The sequence below is a fragment of the Lissotriton vulgaris genome, chromosome 8, assembly GCF_964263255.1.
Source record: "Lissotriton vulgaris chromosome 8, aLisVul1.2, whole genome shotgun sequence".
NCBI classification, from domain to species: Eukaryota; Metazoa; Chordata; class Amphibia; order Caudata; family Salamandridae; genus Lissotriton; species Lissotriton vulgaris.
Genome location: NC_141696.1, coordinates 444,429,493 through 444,446,211, shown reverse-complemented (window position 1 = coordinate 444,446,211; position 16,719 = coordinate 444,429,493).

The following is a 16,719-nucleotide window of genomic DNA, read 5'->3' as shown; positions in this document are numbered from 1 at the left end:
CTCTGCAGTCTCACGGACCAGGAGGCGTTGTCGGCGACCACGGTGGAGGTGCGAGCTGTCCCACGACGGATGTCGCTGTCGGCGTCTTGAGTGGACCAGGAGGGTCCGGGGTGCTTCTCGAAAAGATGGAAGCAAGGGCCAGTCTGGAGCAACCAGACCGGCAGTGTTGATTCTCGGATGTCGTCACAGAAGGACACAAGCCAGCGGCTAGTGGCCAGACAACGTGCTGAGCAGCGAGCAGAAGGGCCCCACGCAGATCGTGGAGATGCTGGGAGACTGCACTTCGGTGCTGGAGCGGCTCAGGGTCGGGGCTTCTCGGACCCCAGAGCACTCACCAGAGAGTTACCTCGATGGTCGTGCTGGTTTTTAAGAGCGTGCAGGTTCTGATGATGGCCGGTCCCTCGAGGTCTCGTCGCACCCACAGATCACAGCTGAGCTGATGACGTGGGTAGAGGTCAGAGGTGCCAGGGAAGCCGGTTCTCGTCGAGCTGGGCCGTCGGATTCCTTGAGGAAGGACTTACAGCAAACCGCAGAGTTCTTAGATGGTGCCCGCTGATGCAGGGTGACTACTCCTTAGCCACAAGGGAGAAATCTTGAGAAGAGTCTTGAAGTCCTTTCGTAGAAAGTATTCTTGATTCAAAGATGATCTAATTTGGAAGGGTCCCCGCTCCGGCCTTTATCCTAAAGAAAGGGGTGGGTACATGACTAGGTCCTGCCCTAAGGGTGGGACCAGGAAGGGGGGTAGTTACACCCCTCTCCCCTGCCGGACTTTCCCCAGGCCAGGGCTGTCGCCCCTGGAACTGGTTCTAACCGGCAGATGCGTAGTGAGCACCGGGGTGCCACTCCGCAGTCACCTTTTCGCAAAAGCCCTACCTACCCAGAATACACAAACCCTGTCTGGGACGGTGCGAACACCGCCCTCGACAGGAAACCCTTTGTCCAAGTGCTCCTCGCTGGAAGGACTCCCAGCAGCAGGAGGTCAGACTCGTGTCTGTGGTGGCAGCATCCATTTTGTGGAGCTGAGGCTTTCGTTAACTTTAACCGGGGTTCACAGTTACGTACATGTCGTGTCCCTCTAGAAGGGCGGAATGCTAACCTCGTCGCCAGAGTTGGTGAGAGGGCAGCATCCCGATTCGTATGACACCTTACTCGACATGTCTTGATAACGCGACACCGAAGTTACCGATATGGTACGCGTTATCATGGAACAGCCATTGGGTCTTGATTCCGCAAGCTGCAACCGGGCTCGGCTCGGGCCAGAGCTTAGTTCACACGAGCCCATGCACTCTGCCTTCAGGATTGTCAAGGCCTGCCATAGGAGTGACTGATAGGAACTCGGGTGTCCATTGGAGGGTTAGATATAGGGCTACTATATCTAAAGCAAAGGGTGATTACACGACTTTGCCCCAGCTGTCATGCAGCCAGTTGTGTCAGATTTAGGAGGCCAGCCAGGGGTGGCATAATCCATGCTTCAGCCCCTGGCGGCCCTGGGTACACCTATGCCCTGCGTTACGGGGTCTGATAAGGTGGCCCAGTACCAATTGGAAATGCACCTAGGGTACATGGAATCCATTTTAAAGAGAGAGCAGTAGGCCTGGGGTCCTGATTGGCAGGGTCCCAGGTCGACTATGTCCAAAACCAGCTAAAACACAGGGCAAAAAGTTGGGGGCAACCATAGTCAGGATGTACCTTCCTACAAATACCTCTAAGCAATCCAATATCCACGTCCTTTTATTCTGTAAATATTACGATTGGGGTAGAAAGAAGCATCTCCTACCACTTTTGAAACAATGGGGTCTAAGACAGTGCAGACCAGCCTTACTCAAGCTCTATATGCTCGAAGATGAACACACCATTACTGTAGCTGCTAGTTTTTTGAAATTTGCAGTAAGGTGCAGAGCATCTATGAATTGATTGTCCTCTGAATCTGATATACCTTTTTAAAAAAAATTTCTTTAAAGTCGTTTCTTATCGTTTATGTTTATTTTAATACTAGGTCTGAGTTAAATTCTTTTTACTATGCTGTATTAAAATGTGCTTTTATGATTTTCCTTGCTAAAATCGAATAAAGCTACTTTTTGAATTTTGAGAGATAGGGAAGGAGGGAAATAGGTCGGTAATTGGCTGGGACCAATGGGTCGGCCCCCGGCTTCTTCAAGAGAGGAACTAAAACGGCCTCCTTAAAAGAGCCAGGCACCGTGCCCGAAGAAAGAGACGAGTTCAGCAGCGGAAGAATGCTTTCGGGAAGAGAGAGGCAGATGTCTCGCAGTATAGACGGGGGGCAACAGTCGTCCGGGGAACCAGACTTGACCCGGGTAGCTAGTTTTGCTAGGGTAGTCGAGTCAAGAGTAGGGAAGTGCAGAAGTGAGGAAGAGTTATGGGGGACCGGAGTAGTAACAGCGTCAGGAGAGGGGGTGGTGATAGAGTCCTTAATCATAACAATTTTTTCAACAAAAAAGGAGCTAAGGGCATTGCAAGATTCCTGGGTAGGGGCCTGGATGGGGAGAGTCCTGGTGTCAGTGGTGAGTTCCCCAATCACTTTGAAAATTTCTTTGGATTGAATGGGTGCAGAGAGATTTCTTTCCGCGATATATGCAGATTTGGCCGCGATGATGGCTTTCTTATACTTGTTGCGTGCGACCAAGTAAATCTCCCTGCTTGAGGTGTGATAGTCCCTTCTCCATCTGCGCTCCAGTTGGCGAAGTTCAAGGTGTTGCTTTTTAAGATCGGGGTTATACCACTTATGGGAGTGATTGTGCCGTGACCGAGGGAATTTGGTGAGGGGGGCTAAGATGTCGCTAGCCGAGACAAGCCAGTGAGAGAGGTCATGAGCTAGCTTGTCAGTGCTGAGGTCAGACGTGAGGGAAGGGCGGGATTTCGAGAGGAGGTCAAGAAGGACCTGAGTGTCTACAGCCCTCCATTTTCGTGCCATGCCGCCCTCTGAGGGAGGGGTTCTGATATGGCCAGTTATGGTGAGGGTGGCGTCGACCAGAGAATGGTCGGACCAAATACAGGGAGTAATCACCGGATGGGAGAGCTTGACCCCATGGGTCCAGATGTGATCGAGAATGTGACCTCCAGTGTGAGTGGGGACGTCAATGTGTTGTTTTAGGGTAAGGGACGATAGGGCCTCGAAGAGCTCAGTGGCCTGAGGGCCAGCGTCCTGATGTGAATACCAGTAGTTGAAGTCCCCAAAAATGGCTACCCGAGGGGAGGAGGTGGTGAGATTGGCTAAGAAGGGGGAAAAAGAGGCATAGGGTACGGGGGGGCGGTATAGCACCACGAGCGTGACAGCGCCTTCTTTCATGCCCAGGTTGATCACAAGGTTATCAACTGCTGGGAGAATGAGCGAGGAGGTAGAGATGATTTGCAGGTTTTTCCGGATTACTGCTGCGACACCCCCTCCCTGACGGCTACCTGATCGGTTGGCATTCAGCATGTAGTAGTCGGGAGGTAACGCTGCCAGAATGTCTGGGAGCGAGTCTTCCGAAAGCCATGTCTCCGAGAGTAGGAGTATGTCCGGACTCTCGGTAGTCAATAAAAGGAAGATGTCGATCTGGTGCCTGATGAAGGAGCGAGTGTTGAGGTACAGAACGCGAAGGCTTGACTTGTGGGTAGCAGGTGTGACAGCCCCTAATAGAGGGGGTAAGCTTCCCATGATTTCCAAAGAGGTAATACAAGCCCAAGTGATGGGGTGGAGAGGGCAGGAGGGGAACTGAAGAGCTTTAAGTGCCGCGTTGCTGTAAGTAATGGGTGCGGCAGCGTCCTTGGCCCCTGCGCCCGTCTGGGCACGGACGGGCACAGACGGGCGGGACTTAGGCGCGACTTCAGCGCGATGACGGCGCGCCCGCTGCGCCCGTCCGCTGCGCTCCCTATGAAGAGGGACCATTTTATGAGGCCGAGGGCGGGAGGGGCCGAGCGCTGCACCGCTCGCCTACTCCCTCACCCAAGATGGCGGCTCACCAGGTCACGACCCAGGCAGCACCTTGCTCGGCTGCAGTGGGCGGGCCGGGAGGCGGAATCAGCTGGTGGAAGTGCAGCGCGACCGGACGGGTCCCAGCGCGCACTCCAAAGACGAAGGTGAATTAAAGACAGGCGGCGCAAATAAAAATAAGACAGCTCCAGGGGACCTGCACAACAAAAGAGGGGTTAGTGTTGCACAGCATAAAAGCAGTTTTAAAATACAGGCGCATAGGTCCAGCGCGAGTAAGCGCGCAATGAGGCGGCAGGGCTGTGTGATCTCAGCCTGATTAAAACATGCGGCGCTCCCAGACTCCAGAGGACGTCTGAATCGCCCACAGACTCCCAATCAATGGGACAGTTGCTAGGCCAGGGTATTTATGAGGCCGAGGGCGGGAGGGGCCGAGCGCTGCACCGCTCGCCTACTCCCTCACCCAAGATGGCGGCTCACCAGGTCACGACCCAGGCAGCACCTTGCTCGGCTGCAGTGGGCGGGCCGGGAGGCGGAATCAGCTGGTGGAAGTGCAGCGCGACCGGACGGGTCCCAGCGCGCACTCCAAAGACGAAGGTGAATTAAAGACAGGGGGCGCAAATAAAAATAAGACAGCTCCAGGGGACCTGCACAACAAAAGAGGGGTTAGTGTTGCACAGCATAAAAGCAGTTTTAAAATACAGGCGCATAGGTCCAGCGCGAGTAAGTGCGCAATGAGGCGGCAGGGCTGTGTGATCTCAGCCTGATTAAAACATGCGGCGCTCCCAGACTCCAGAGGACGTCTGAATCGCCCACAGACTCCCAATCCTTGCTGAAAGAAGAGCTAACAACATGGCATCTCTATGTTCTGCACCTCCAGATAAAGAAGGACATTGGCTGGACAACATAGAGAAGAGGTTTGCATCCCTGGCAGCCACTTTTATAAGAGCCTCCAACGCTATGGCCATTCTGGGTAGGTACGACCGACAGATGTGATCAGACATCTCTTCTCTCTTAAAACATCTTCCTGAAGATAAGAAAAAGGAAGCAAGGATGTCTTATCAAAGCGGAAAGAGCTTTTACTGTGATGATAGAGATTGCAACGGATATCTCTTTGACTTCATTCCGGCAAATGGCAGGAGCAGCGGTGCTGAGGCGTCAGGGGTGGCTGAAGGCAACTAGCTTCCATCCTGAGGTTCAGGCTAGGTTGCTAAATATGCCTTTTGACGGCGTATGCCTATTTGGAAATCATATAGATGAAGCCCTTCAGTCTATAAAAAAGGACACAAACACGGCTTAATCCCTGGAAATGCTACAACAATGTCGTTTCCAGTCCTTTTGAGGCAGAATTCAAGGGCTGTAAGCATCCATACCGCAGTTCCAACAGCAGATCCAACATTACCCTCAAACATCCTATCAAGCGTACAACCAGCCTTACAGATCTGTCACTGCATCCCCTGATACATGACCCACTGGCCATAAAAGGCAGCAATCTGCCGGAAGACAACAGGATTTTAACAAGAAGCAATGAGTTTCTCCAGGCCTCCGCCACTACAGTCCCACAACAATTCGAACCAACCTGCTCAAAATTATTAAGAATTTAGACATTTGGGATGCCTTACATCATGGTCATACCCTAGTGTTTGTTCAGTATCCTCCAACTACCTCTCCTCCGAAGGTACTACATCATCATCTGCCAGATCTCAAGAGGGAAATAACATTTCTTCTTTCTAAACGCTCCATAGAAAAGATACTCATACTTCAGAGCAATCAGGGGTTTTATTCCCACTTCTTCTTAGTCATGAAGAAGACAGGAAAATGGAGGCAGGTCTTGGACCTGCGGTTACTGAACATATTCATCAAAAAACAATCTTTCAAGATGTTTTCTCTGCCGGACATCCTTCTTCTTATGGAAAAATGGGATTATCTGTCATCTCTCGATCTTCTCGATGCTTATTTTCACATTCCCATTCACCCCAAGCATCGAAGATATCTCAGGTTCGAAGTGGCGGGTGCCATTATCAGTTCAGAGTGCTTCCCTTCAGTTTGAAGTCAGCCACAGCGTCTTCACCAAATGCATGGGATTGAAAGCTGCGTTTATGAGATGCTCAGGTCACCAGGTTTTCCCCTACCTGGATGATTGGTTAATAAAAGCTCATTTGTTTCAGGTAGCCAGGAACTCTACTTAAACTTTCCGGAATCTCTTCCAGTCTCTGGGTTGCTACCTCAATCTAGAAAAGTGTTCTCTCATTCCTTCCAGTTCTCTGACTTTCCTAGGAGCTCGCATCAATACAAATCTCGGCAAAGCTTTTCCAACTCTCGAAAGGGTCTTGTGTCTCCAGGGAATGATGCCTTCTATTGTCAAAAAGGTAATTTTCTGTCAAAAAGTACAAATCTATGCTGGGGATGATGTCCTCATGCATTCAACTAATTCCAAATTGCTGTCTTCGTATGCGCCCACTGCAGGAGCAACTGGACACTCAATGGGTTCAATCTAAGGGGTCATCCAACAACACAATTCAAATTTTGACGGCTATGAAAACTGCAATGTCTTGGTGGCAGATCGAGGAAAACATGATTCAGGGCCTGTCCTTCATTCACTGAACTCCTCAGTTTGTGATGACGTTGGATGCTTCCATGGAGGGCTGGGGAGCTCACCTTCAAGAGCTTCAAGTGCACGGTGAGGTTCCGTGACGATTTGAACCCGTGTTTTCAACATTGTCGTAAATACATAATTTTGGTATCAGTGAACCGCAAATGATCCATTTAGCATATCCTGGTGTTTTCGCTATGCTACGAGCAAGAGCACGCCTGTTATGAGAACATTTCTGATCTACCCATGGCATCCATCTTAGATTACGGAAGCCATTTTGTGTTTCTTGCCCTCACATAGACAATGGACACGCAGTGACCTCTTTCACTTTAGGACACGTAAGCTTTAGCCGGAGATTCACCTTGCTAGTGACACGTGCACCTTAGAACAGAACACGCCATGGCTACATGACTCGACAGAAGTTGCCTCCTCTGCCTGAGGCCAGTCCTGCTATACTGGTTCTCGTGTTCGTTGGCCTGATCATGATTAGGCGGCCGAAGCTGGTAGCCTTGCCCATTTACGACCCACAAACATCTCTTATCCTGCTTTTCTATCTTCTGCACCTGGCTCTGCTCCTTTCCTTCTGGGCCTTTATTAGGGGGAGGTAACGAAATTTACGATGAGGCGGTCCGGCTCTTGAATGAAAAGTTGACATGGGATTATGATGGAACAGTGGGAACCCCTCGTTCGTAATGTTTTGACATCAGATATTGTTGACGATTCCTGTGCAACGCCAAATATTTATTGTTTAGGACACAAAGGTTTAGGAATGTACTAACATGTAAAGAATTTGCCCGAAGCCTAATATTTAGTATATAAGGAGCAACCCTCTTTGTACAAATCGAACAGGCTCCTAGATACTGCCCGTGTGTAGTTTCTGTGACTTCTGTGTCCCTGCAGTAATAAACCTTTGGTCTTTGACGCCACCATCGAGAAGCCCGTGTTTCTGTTTATTTGTGCACCGAGACAGGTAGAACTCCGGGGTCTTCGGGTGTTATCCCTGACACCTCTGGACGGAACCAAAAAGTCCAGAACTCCAATTGGCGCCCAACGTGGGGCGACGTCATTCGGTACCGGTCCAAAAGCCTGAAGAGTTCGAGAAGCTTCGTGTGAAGATTCCTGAGGGAGGCGCCCCACTTCATCGATCCCGGCATATCGCAAAAGTGGCCCGACGTTCTCTTCCACGAGGGTTCCCGTTCGGACGGCTGCAGTGGTCCGTTGCCTTGACCGTCGCCCTGTCTTGGACCCGAGGTGCAGTCCTTAGTACGGCGAGACGTGACGGGTTTCTCCTTGGTGACGTCTTCAGTGCCTCAGTTAAGTATTTAGTGGTTGCTAGTTGGTTATTTTGTAAGGGTTGTTCCTGTTCGGATAAAATCCTTTTTAGTTCTTGGTTTGGTTTGGTTTCGTAAGATTGTCACTGGTTGTTCTAGTTACGAAAATCATTTAGTTTAGTTTTGGGTATCGATACATTTGTTCGCTTTGGTAGGCCTAAGTTCTTAGTTCGAGCGCGCACCTTTGTTTGTGTTTTTGTCTGTTCTGTGTTCCGGATTATAAAATGGTAAGTCGGAAAAATTGTATGTTGTCGTGTTTTGGTTGCAACAGTGATTCCCGGTTGGAGGACTCATGTCTGGTTCCTCCGATTGGAACTCCTCTTTATGATCTGTATTGTAAGTTTGGAGTGGGTCCTATATCTTATAATGAGGTATGGGTCCGATATACGGAGAAAGACGGTGTCCTTAGTTGGCCACTGCATGGTAGTTTTGAACCCAAAGTTATTGATAATTTAGAAATGAAATTGTTGAAGAAGAAAGCCCGGCCGGCAATGTTTGATTCTCTCCGTTATTGGCAAAAAGAATCTAAACAGAGAGAAATTAAAAAGTTGAAGAAAGAACAGAAAGAGCAAGAGTTGACTTTAGAACAGTCTGCTAAGCAGCTGCAACTCAACGAGGCTGAGAAAGCAATGGAGGTGGCCAATAGAGAGCGTAATTTAGGGCAGGACCTAGTCGCGTGCCAGCCCCTTTTCCTAGTATAAAGATAGGAGCGGGCCCCCTTCCAAATTAGATCATCTTTGAATCCTGAAACTACTTCATACGAAAGGAACTCTCGACTTCTTCTCAAGATTTCTCCCTTGTGACTAAGGAGTAGTCACCCTGCACCCGCAGGCACCATCTAAGAACACTGCGGTTTGCTGCACGTCCTTCCTCCGGAATCCGACCGACCAGCACGACGAGACCCGGCTTCCCTTGCACCTCTGACCTCTACCTACATCATCAGCCCAGCTGAGATCCGTGGGTGTGACGAGACCTCGAGGGACCGGCCATCTTCAGAAGTGCACGACGCTTATCCAGCACGACCGCCGAGGGATCCTCGAGTGAGTGCTTTGGGGTTCGAGAAACCCTAACCCTGAGCAGCTCCAGCACCAAAGTCCAGCCCCCCAGCATCCACCAGATCTGCGTGGGACCCTTCTGCTCTTTGCTGCTCACCGCGTTGTCCGGCTACTTGCCTGCTGGCTTGTAGCCTTCTTGACGACGCACCACAACGACAACACCGCTGGTCTGGTTGCTCCAGACTGGCGCTTGCTCCCCTCCAACAGAGGAGCACCCCGGACCCTCCTGGTCCACTCCAGACGCCATTTTAAGTCCACCGCGTGGGCTTGCATTTGCCAAGACTTGTTGCCCCAATCCTGGGTCCAGCGACGTCGATAGCAGACACCTTCGTGGGACAGCTCGCACCTCCATCCTGGTCGCCGACAACGCCTCCTGGTCCGTGAGACTGCAGAGCCCAGCGTCGCCCACTCACCTGGTCGAGGTGACTCCATCCGGTGCCATCCTGGTGCCCATCTAATCACTGGCTAGTGATTCAGAACTTGGTCCCCTCTGCTTACAGGTATCCTCCATCACCGATCCAGGCTTGGATCCCTCCGAATCTCTTCACTGGTCGCCTGCCAGCAACTTCTTCTTTCAGGCTCCATAGACTGCAACGAGGATTCCCGACGTCTTTCCAGACCTATGCAGCCGCAGCCCCTGGGCTAGGTAACCTCAGCATTTCGGTGCTCCAGCATAGCCTCACTATCCAAGGGTCCAGATCCTTTTTCGTTTCAGCTCTACCTAGTCGGATTCGTCCGATAACACTAACTTTACGATTTCTAGCATCCATACTTTGTCCCGCATCCCGCGGGAGAGTGCACACTCTGCACCCGATCTCCCTAGGCCTCCTGCTAGTAATCTGAAGGTTCAGTAGTCCAGTCCTAGCGATCCTAAAGACTATTAGAGTAGTACTTACCTGCTAGTAATTTCGCATTCCACTTTTAGAGTATATGGTTTTTCGTGCCCCTCGGGCAGTTGTGTAAATTGTGCGACTTTGAGTATTTTCATAAGAGTTTTGTATTGTGCTTAGCACCCTGTCCTCATAAAGAGTCCAGGGTTGTTGTGTTCTAAATAAATATACTTTTATTTTCATAACAACTTGTGTGGTGTCCTTTCACTTGGTGTTCAAGGGGTAGATGTTATGGTATAACAGCTGGCTTAACACGCCCTCTAGAGTCTAGCCTAAAGACTGCTCTTGTCCATGCTACTAGGATAGCTGGTCTACGGTAGGTGTGGGCGGAAAATCCGTTCCGCTCGCGGATTTTGCGGATTTTCGGGAAATCCGCAATCCGCGAGATTTGCGAATTTCCCGCAAAATCCGCAAATCCGCGAGCAGCGGATTTTGCTCGCGCTGCTCGCACTGTTAGCGTGAGTTCGCGCCCCGCGAATAAGTGCGAAATTGCAGAAATACGATCTTGGCAAAACTGAAAGTAACTACTTACCAGGTTCAAAAGTTCAGGCACATCATTAGTAGCCATTTCCTGTAGGGCTTCCTGAGGGGCCCCTCCAGAGTTCAGTTGCCAGTTGAAACTATTATGTGACCCTGCTCTGAACCTCAGAATAGTTACACATATGCCACAAAGGTCCTGAATTACAGCTAAGGGAGACAAGCAGGAGCCAGGCTGGAAGTTAAAATCCATTAATCAGCCCCTAATTCATTATTGTCAGTTGGGGCAGGGCAGGTGTTGTAACTAATTTTGCAACAATGAAAGCACTTAGCAAGTGCAAAAGATCACTAATCAGGGCGCACTAAGGAAGCAGGTGCCAGCTAAAAAAATATTCTGTGACACATTAATCAGCCCCAAATTAATTCAGGTCACTTGAGGCAGGGAAGGTGTGCTTTGCTTTGCCGAAAATAATGTACACTGGACAACCAGAGGGTGTAGTGATGAAACAGAGGGTGGCATGGGTGGGCCAGAGGGTGGCATGAGTAGTCAGAGAGTGGCAGTGGTGACAGAGAGTGGCAGTGATGAAGAAGAGTGTCCCAAACAGGCTGGACACGTAGAAACAACAAGTTCGCAAAACTTGCGACCCGACAGGTAAGTTCGCAAATTGCGAAATTGTAAAAACCCTCGCGAACTGGCAGAAACACGGGCGAACACAAAAAAAAAAAAAATCCGCAAATTCGCGGGAATTCGCGGATTTTGCGGATTGCGAATCCGCAAATCCGCAAAATTCGCGGATTGCCAATCCGCAAAATCCGCTCATGCTTAGTCTACGGTTGACTTACAATCAATCACCAATAAGGGTTGTTTGGACTAATACATAGTGATCACTAGAATAGTGAGCACTGCATATCAGGCCAACTTCTCACATTGGTGAGCAGTGGTTGGGATTTGAGCTTGCTGTTGTTTTACCACACGTATCCTAAGAATATCATTGTGAAAGATCACATAAGTACCAAGGTACATATAAGTTAGCTTAGAATACTCTGAGTTCTACTGAACCAGCTGTTGTAGTTCAACAGGGCCTAGCAAACCCTGACTACAACTCTTAGTAAGGGATCAGTAGGCAAACAAACAGTGTAGGTAGGTGCATCACTTACACCACACTAGAAGCATGTCGGACAAAGGAGGGAACTCAGAAGCCCCCCTTATGTCAGTGGACCCTCCACAGTTCACTTCACGATATGCTGCTCTTAGCTTCCAGGAGATGAGACAAATCTGTACATCCAGGAAGCTAAAACAGGGTTCTAAACCTACCATTCCCTTTCTGATTGGTCTCTCTTAGAGACTAATGATGCCAGGAGGACTGCTAACACAGACCCTTCTCATCCAGATGGGAACATGCCCCCCTTAGAGGGAACCCTTGGGGACCCTGACCTCAACCTCAATGGAACAGTGAGTGAAGGAGATGAACAGGATCAGGAAGTGTCAGGGGATGAGGCAGACAAGGGACAGGTAGAAGTCAGTAGGCTCACCAGGTCCAACTTAAGCAGGCATGAAAATGTACTTGGGGGACCCCCAGGCCCACTCTCAGGCAGGCTTAACATTGGGAGTGGACGAGTTAGGTCTCTATCCAGAGGCTCCAACAGATCCATTTGAACGAATGGCTCTCAGACCTCTTCTCACAGAGGGATGACATCCCCTCAGAGAAGAGAGCATGAAGCTAAGATGAGGGAAGTCAATCTGAGGATTGAAAGGGAAGAACTTGCCCTGGCCAAAGAGAGACTTGCCCTGGCTAGAGAGCAAAAGTTAAGTGGGCTAGATCCCACTGGTGGCAGCATTTTACCTAGAGAAAAGGACAGGAGTTTAGACACTAGACACCTGAGTAAGATAGTGCCCCCCTTTAAACAAGGGGATGATATCCACAAATGGATAACTGCTTTGGAGAGGGCCTGCACTTTCCAGTGCGTCCCCCAGAGTCAGTGGGCAGCTGTCTTGTGGCTCTCCTTTGAAGGCAAAGGTAGAGATAAGCTCCTCACTACTAGAGCTGAGGATGCTAACAATTACCAAGTCCTGAAAAATACACTGATAGATGGGTTTGGCCTAACCACTGAGCAGTACAGGTTGCTGTTCAGGGATACCCAGAAAACTCAGTCTCGGGATTGGTCTGATTTTGTGGATTGTGCCACTAAGGCTTTGGAGGGCTGGTTGCTGGGCAGTAAGGTTACTGATTATACAGGATTGTACAATCTGATCATGAGGGAACAGATTTTAAACAATTGTCAGAACCAGTTGTTGCATCAGCACCTTGTTGACTCAGATCTGACCTCTCCCTAAGAATTGGGAAAGAAGGCAGACAGATGGGTCAGAACAAGGGTTAAGCAGAACCAGGGCCAGAACCAGGGTGGTCAGAAGAAAGCAGACCAGAAAGGTAATAATACCAAAGGTGAACAAAATGACCAGAAGTCTTCGACAGGCCCCCAACAAACCAAAGAGGGTGGGGTCAGGCTTCCCAGAAGAAGAAGACTCAAGAAGGCCAGTCTAAAAGGTGGTGCCAATACTGTAAGAGTAAAACTCACTGGTTTAGTGAGTGCACCAAGAAAGGAGGGCAAACTCCTACCACTGCAGCCCCTAAGGCACCTGCACCCCCTAGTACAGTCAGCAGTGGTAGTGCACCTCCCAAGGGATTAGTTGGGTTAACCTTGGGATCTGAGGGGTATGACAACTTAGTTGGCACACTCACTCAGGCTGTCCTTGTCTGTACAGGGGATATGGATATGTCCCCTGATGCAAGTCCCAATACTTTGGGCAAATACAGGCAGACACCTTTTTTAAATGGAAAGATGGCTCAGGCCTATAGGGACACTTGTGCCGCCAGTGTCACAATGGTGACACCTAACTTTGTGGACCCTGGACAGATCATGCTAGGACCAGAGTACCTAGTGACCAATGCCAGCAATGTCACTACCCACCATAGTATGGCAATTGTTGATTTCTCCTGGGGAGGGGTAAGTGGTCAAAAGAAGGTTGTTGTTAGTTCAGACCTCCCAGTTGAATGTTTGTTGGGCAATGATTTGGAATCATCCCTATGGTCAGAAGTGGAGCAGAGGACTCACATGGAAATGTTAGGCTTGCCAGCACATGTGCTTGCTGTGACTAGGTCACAGGCCAGAAGATGCCCCACTGAACAGGTGCTGGATCCTGGAACAATGGACCAGACACCTCCCAAGAAGAAGAGCAGTAGGGTTAAGGCATTGCCTTCCCCCTTGCCCCAGGTTGTGGATCAAGTCTCAGAGGAGGCTGACCTCAAAGAGCTGAGGGAAACTGAGCCTAAAGAACTTGAACCTGATCAGGTTGAGTTTCTGGGTTCAGGGGGACCCTCCAGAGAAGACCTGGGGAAGGCACAGTTAGCTTGCCCTTCTCTTGAACCCCTCAGACAGCAGGCTGCTGCTGAGGCTGCAGGGAACGCCACAGATGCCCACAGGGTATACTGGGAAGATGGACTCCTATACTCTGAGTCAAGAGACCCCAAACCTGGTGCAACCAGGAGGCTGGTCATCCCCTTGTCTCTGAGAGGTTTCCTTCTCACCTTGGCCCATGAGATTCCCCTTGCAGGACACTTAGGCCAGAATAAGACTTGGGACAGAATTGTCTCACACTTTCACTGGCCTCACATGAATGAAGATACCAAGGAGTTTTGTCGCTCCTGTGTCACTTGCCAAGCCAGTGGTAAGTCAGGTGGCACAAAAAAGGCCCCCCTTATACCAATGCCTGTGGTGGGGGTGCCCTTTGAAAGAGTGGGGATTGACATTGTTGGTCCAATGGAACCCTAGACAGCATCAGGGCACAAGTTTATACTGGTGGTGGTGGACCATGCCACCAGGTATCCTGAAGCTATTCCCCTTAGGACCACTACAGCACCTGTTGTGGCAAGAGCCCTAGTTAGAGTGTTCTCCAGAGTGGGCTTCCCTAAGGAGGTTGTCTCTGACAGAGGTGCAAACTTCATGTCAGGATATTTGACTGCTATGTGGAAGGAATGTGGTGTCAACTAAAAGTTCACTACACCCTATCACCCACAATGCAATGGACTTGTTGAAAGGTTCAACAGGACCCTAAAAGGGATGATTCATGGACTACCTGAAAAGCTCAGGCGTAGATGGGAGGTCCTGATACCCTGCCTTTTGTTTGCTTACAGAGAGGTCCCACAGAAGGGGGTTGGCTTCAGCCCTTTTGAACTTCTGTATGGGCATCCTGTGAGAGGACCCCTGTGTTTGGTGAAGGAAGGATGGGAGAGACCTCTCAAAAAGCCTGCAACCAATATAGTGGACTATGTACTTGGTCTCCGCTCCAGGATGGCTGAGTATATGGAAAAGGCTTCTAAAAACCTTGAGGCAAGCCAAGAACTCCAAAACGCTTGGCATGACCAAAAGGCTGTCCTGACTGTGTACCAGCCTGGACAGAAGGTGTGGGTGTTGGAGCCAGTGGCCCCAGCAGCACTCAAAGACAAATGGTCTGGGTCCCACACAATCCTTGAGCAAAAGGGAGAAGTCACCTACCTGGTGGACCTTGGAACTCCCAGGAGCCCCCACAGGGTGCTCCATGTGAATAGGCTCAAAGCATATGTTGACAGGAAGGACATGAGCTTGCTCATGGCCACAGATGAGGGACAGGAGGAGGAGAGTGACCCTCTCCCAGACCTGCTTACTCAGAATCCTGATGATGGATCAGTAGATGGTGTTGTCTTTTGTGGCAGCCTCTCTGACCATCAACAGAAGGATTGCAAACAAGTTCTTCAATCCTTCATGTAGGAGAGTAGGGTCTGCTATCCTATGGTCACCCCAAATTTTTGCTTTTTGCTTCACTGGTTTCTGACTTAATGTGGCTGTGGGCCTGCTAATCAGACCCACAGCCTGCTGTTCTCTCTCTAAATTATTGCCAATGCACTCTAGGTGCATTACGAATTGGAACTGGTTCACCTTATGAGCCCCTGTATCAGTGCACCATAGGTGCCCAGGGCATAGGTGTATCCAAGGCCTACCAGGGGCCGCAGCATGTATTGTGCCACCCCTGGCCTGGCCTCCATATTTGACACAACTGGCTGAACACTCAGCTGGGGTAAGTCGGTGTAACCACCTCTTACTTAGGTACAGTATGCCTGTGCCTAACCCTAAACTGGACACATATGTTCCTATCAGCCACTCCTATGGAAGGTCTCATCAATCCTGGAGGCAGAGTGCTTGGAAATATGTGAGATGGTGCTCTAGCATGAGCTGAGCCTGTCTGCAGCTGTCGGGAACCACTCCCTAAGCTGTTCCGGGATATTGCCATACCATATACTCTTAAGTGCATTATAATCCTCGCGGTTATTTGCTATCTTTGGTTTGGCTTTATCAAAACATGTCGAGTAAGGTGTCATACGAATTGGAATACTATCCCCTCGCCAGTTCTGGCGACGGGGATAGCATTCCACCCTTCTAGAGGGACACGACATGTGTGTAGCCTTAACCCCGGTTAAAGTTAAACAGAGCCTCAGCATCACAAAATGGATGCTGCCACCACAGACACGAGTCTGGCCTCCTGCTGCTGACCGAAACTCGGCAGATGGTGGCCTGGACAAAGGGTTTCCTGCCTTGGGAGGTGCGAGCACCACCCCAGACAGGGTTTTGTGTATTGGGTAGGACAGGGCTGAATAGAATCAGACATGCCCGGGGCACACAAGGTGTCCCCGTGCATAGGCCAGTCCAAACCGGTCCTGGGACTTTCCAGACCCAGGCTTGGCGCGGAACTGGACAAAGGAAAGGGGGTGTAACCGCCCCCCTTCCTGGTTCCTCCCAGAGGAGGGACCTAGTAGGTGATCCACCCCTCAGATTGGGAATAAGAGTGGGAGCAGTGCCATTGCACAGCAGATCATCCTGAAATCAACTTTAAACAAGAAGAAGACTGGACTTCGACATTCTGCTGCACAGAAGACTGAAGAGAATCTCCCTTGTGGCCTAGGAGTGGCCACCCTGTGAACACAGGTACCAACCAGCAACTCGACATCTGCTTTGCCGCCGCCTCCCGCCGGAGCCCGAGCCCAGAGCCCGACAAGAACCAGACTCCCAGACCTCTCAGAGCCCGATCCACAGTCCCTGCAAAGAAGGGACCCGTGGAGGCACCGAGTGACGTGGGACCGGACCTCTTGGAAGACACTCGAAAAGCTGACTGCGCAGCTTCTGAGGCATCCTCGACGTTGTGCTTTGGGGATTGAGAACCCCCACCATCGAGCAGCCCTTGCACCGAAGAGCAGCCCTCCAGCATCTTCACGATCTGCGTGGGGCCCTTTTGCATTGTGCCACTCGACGCGCCATCCCGGCCACTAGCCACGTGGTCAGCGGCCATCTTGGCAACGAAACCGACGATTTACACAGCAGATCTGGTTGCTCCAGACCTACCCAAGCTCCT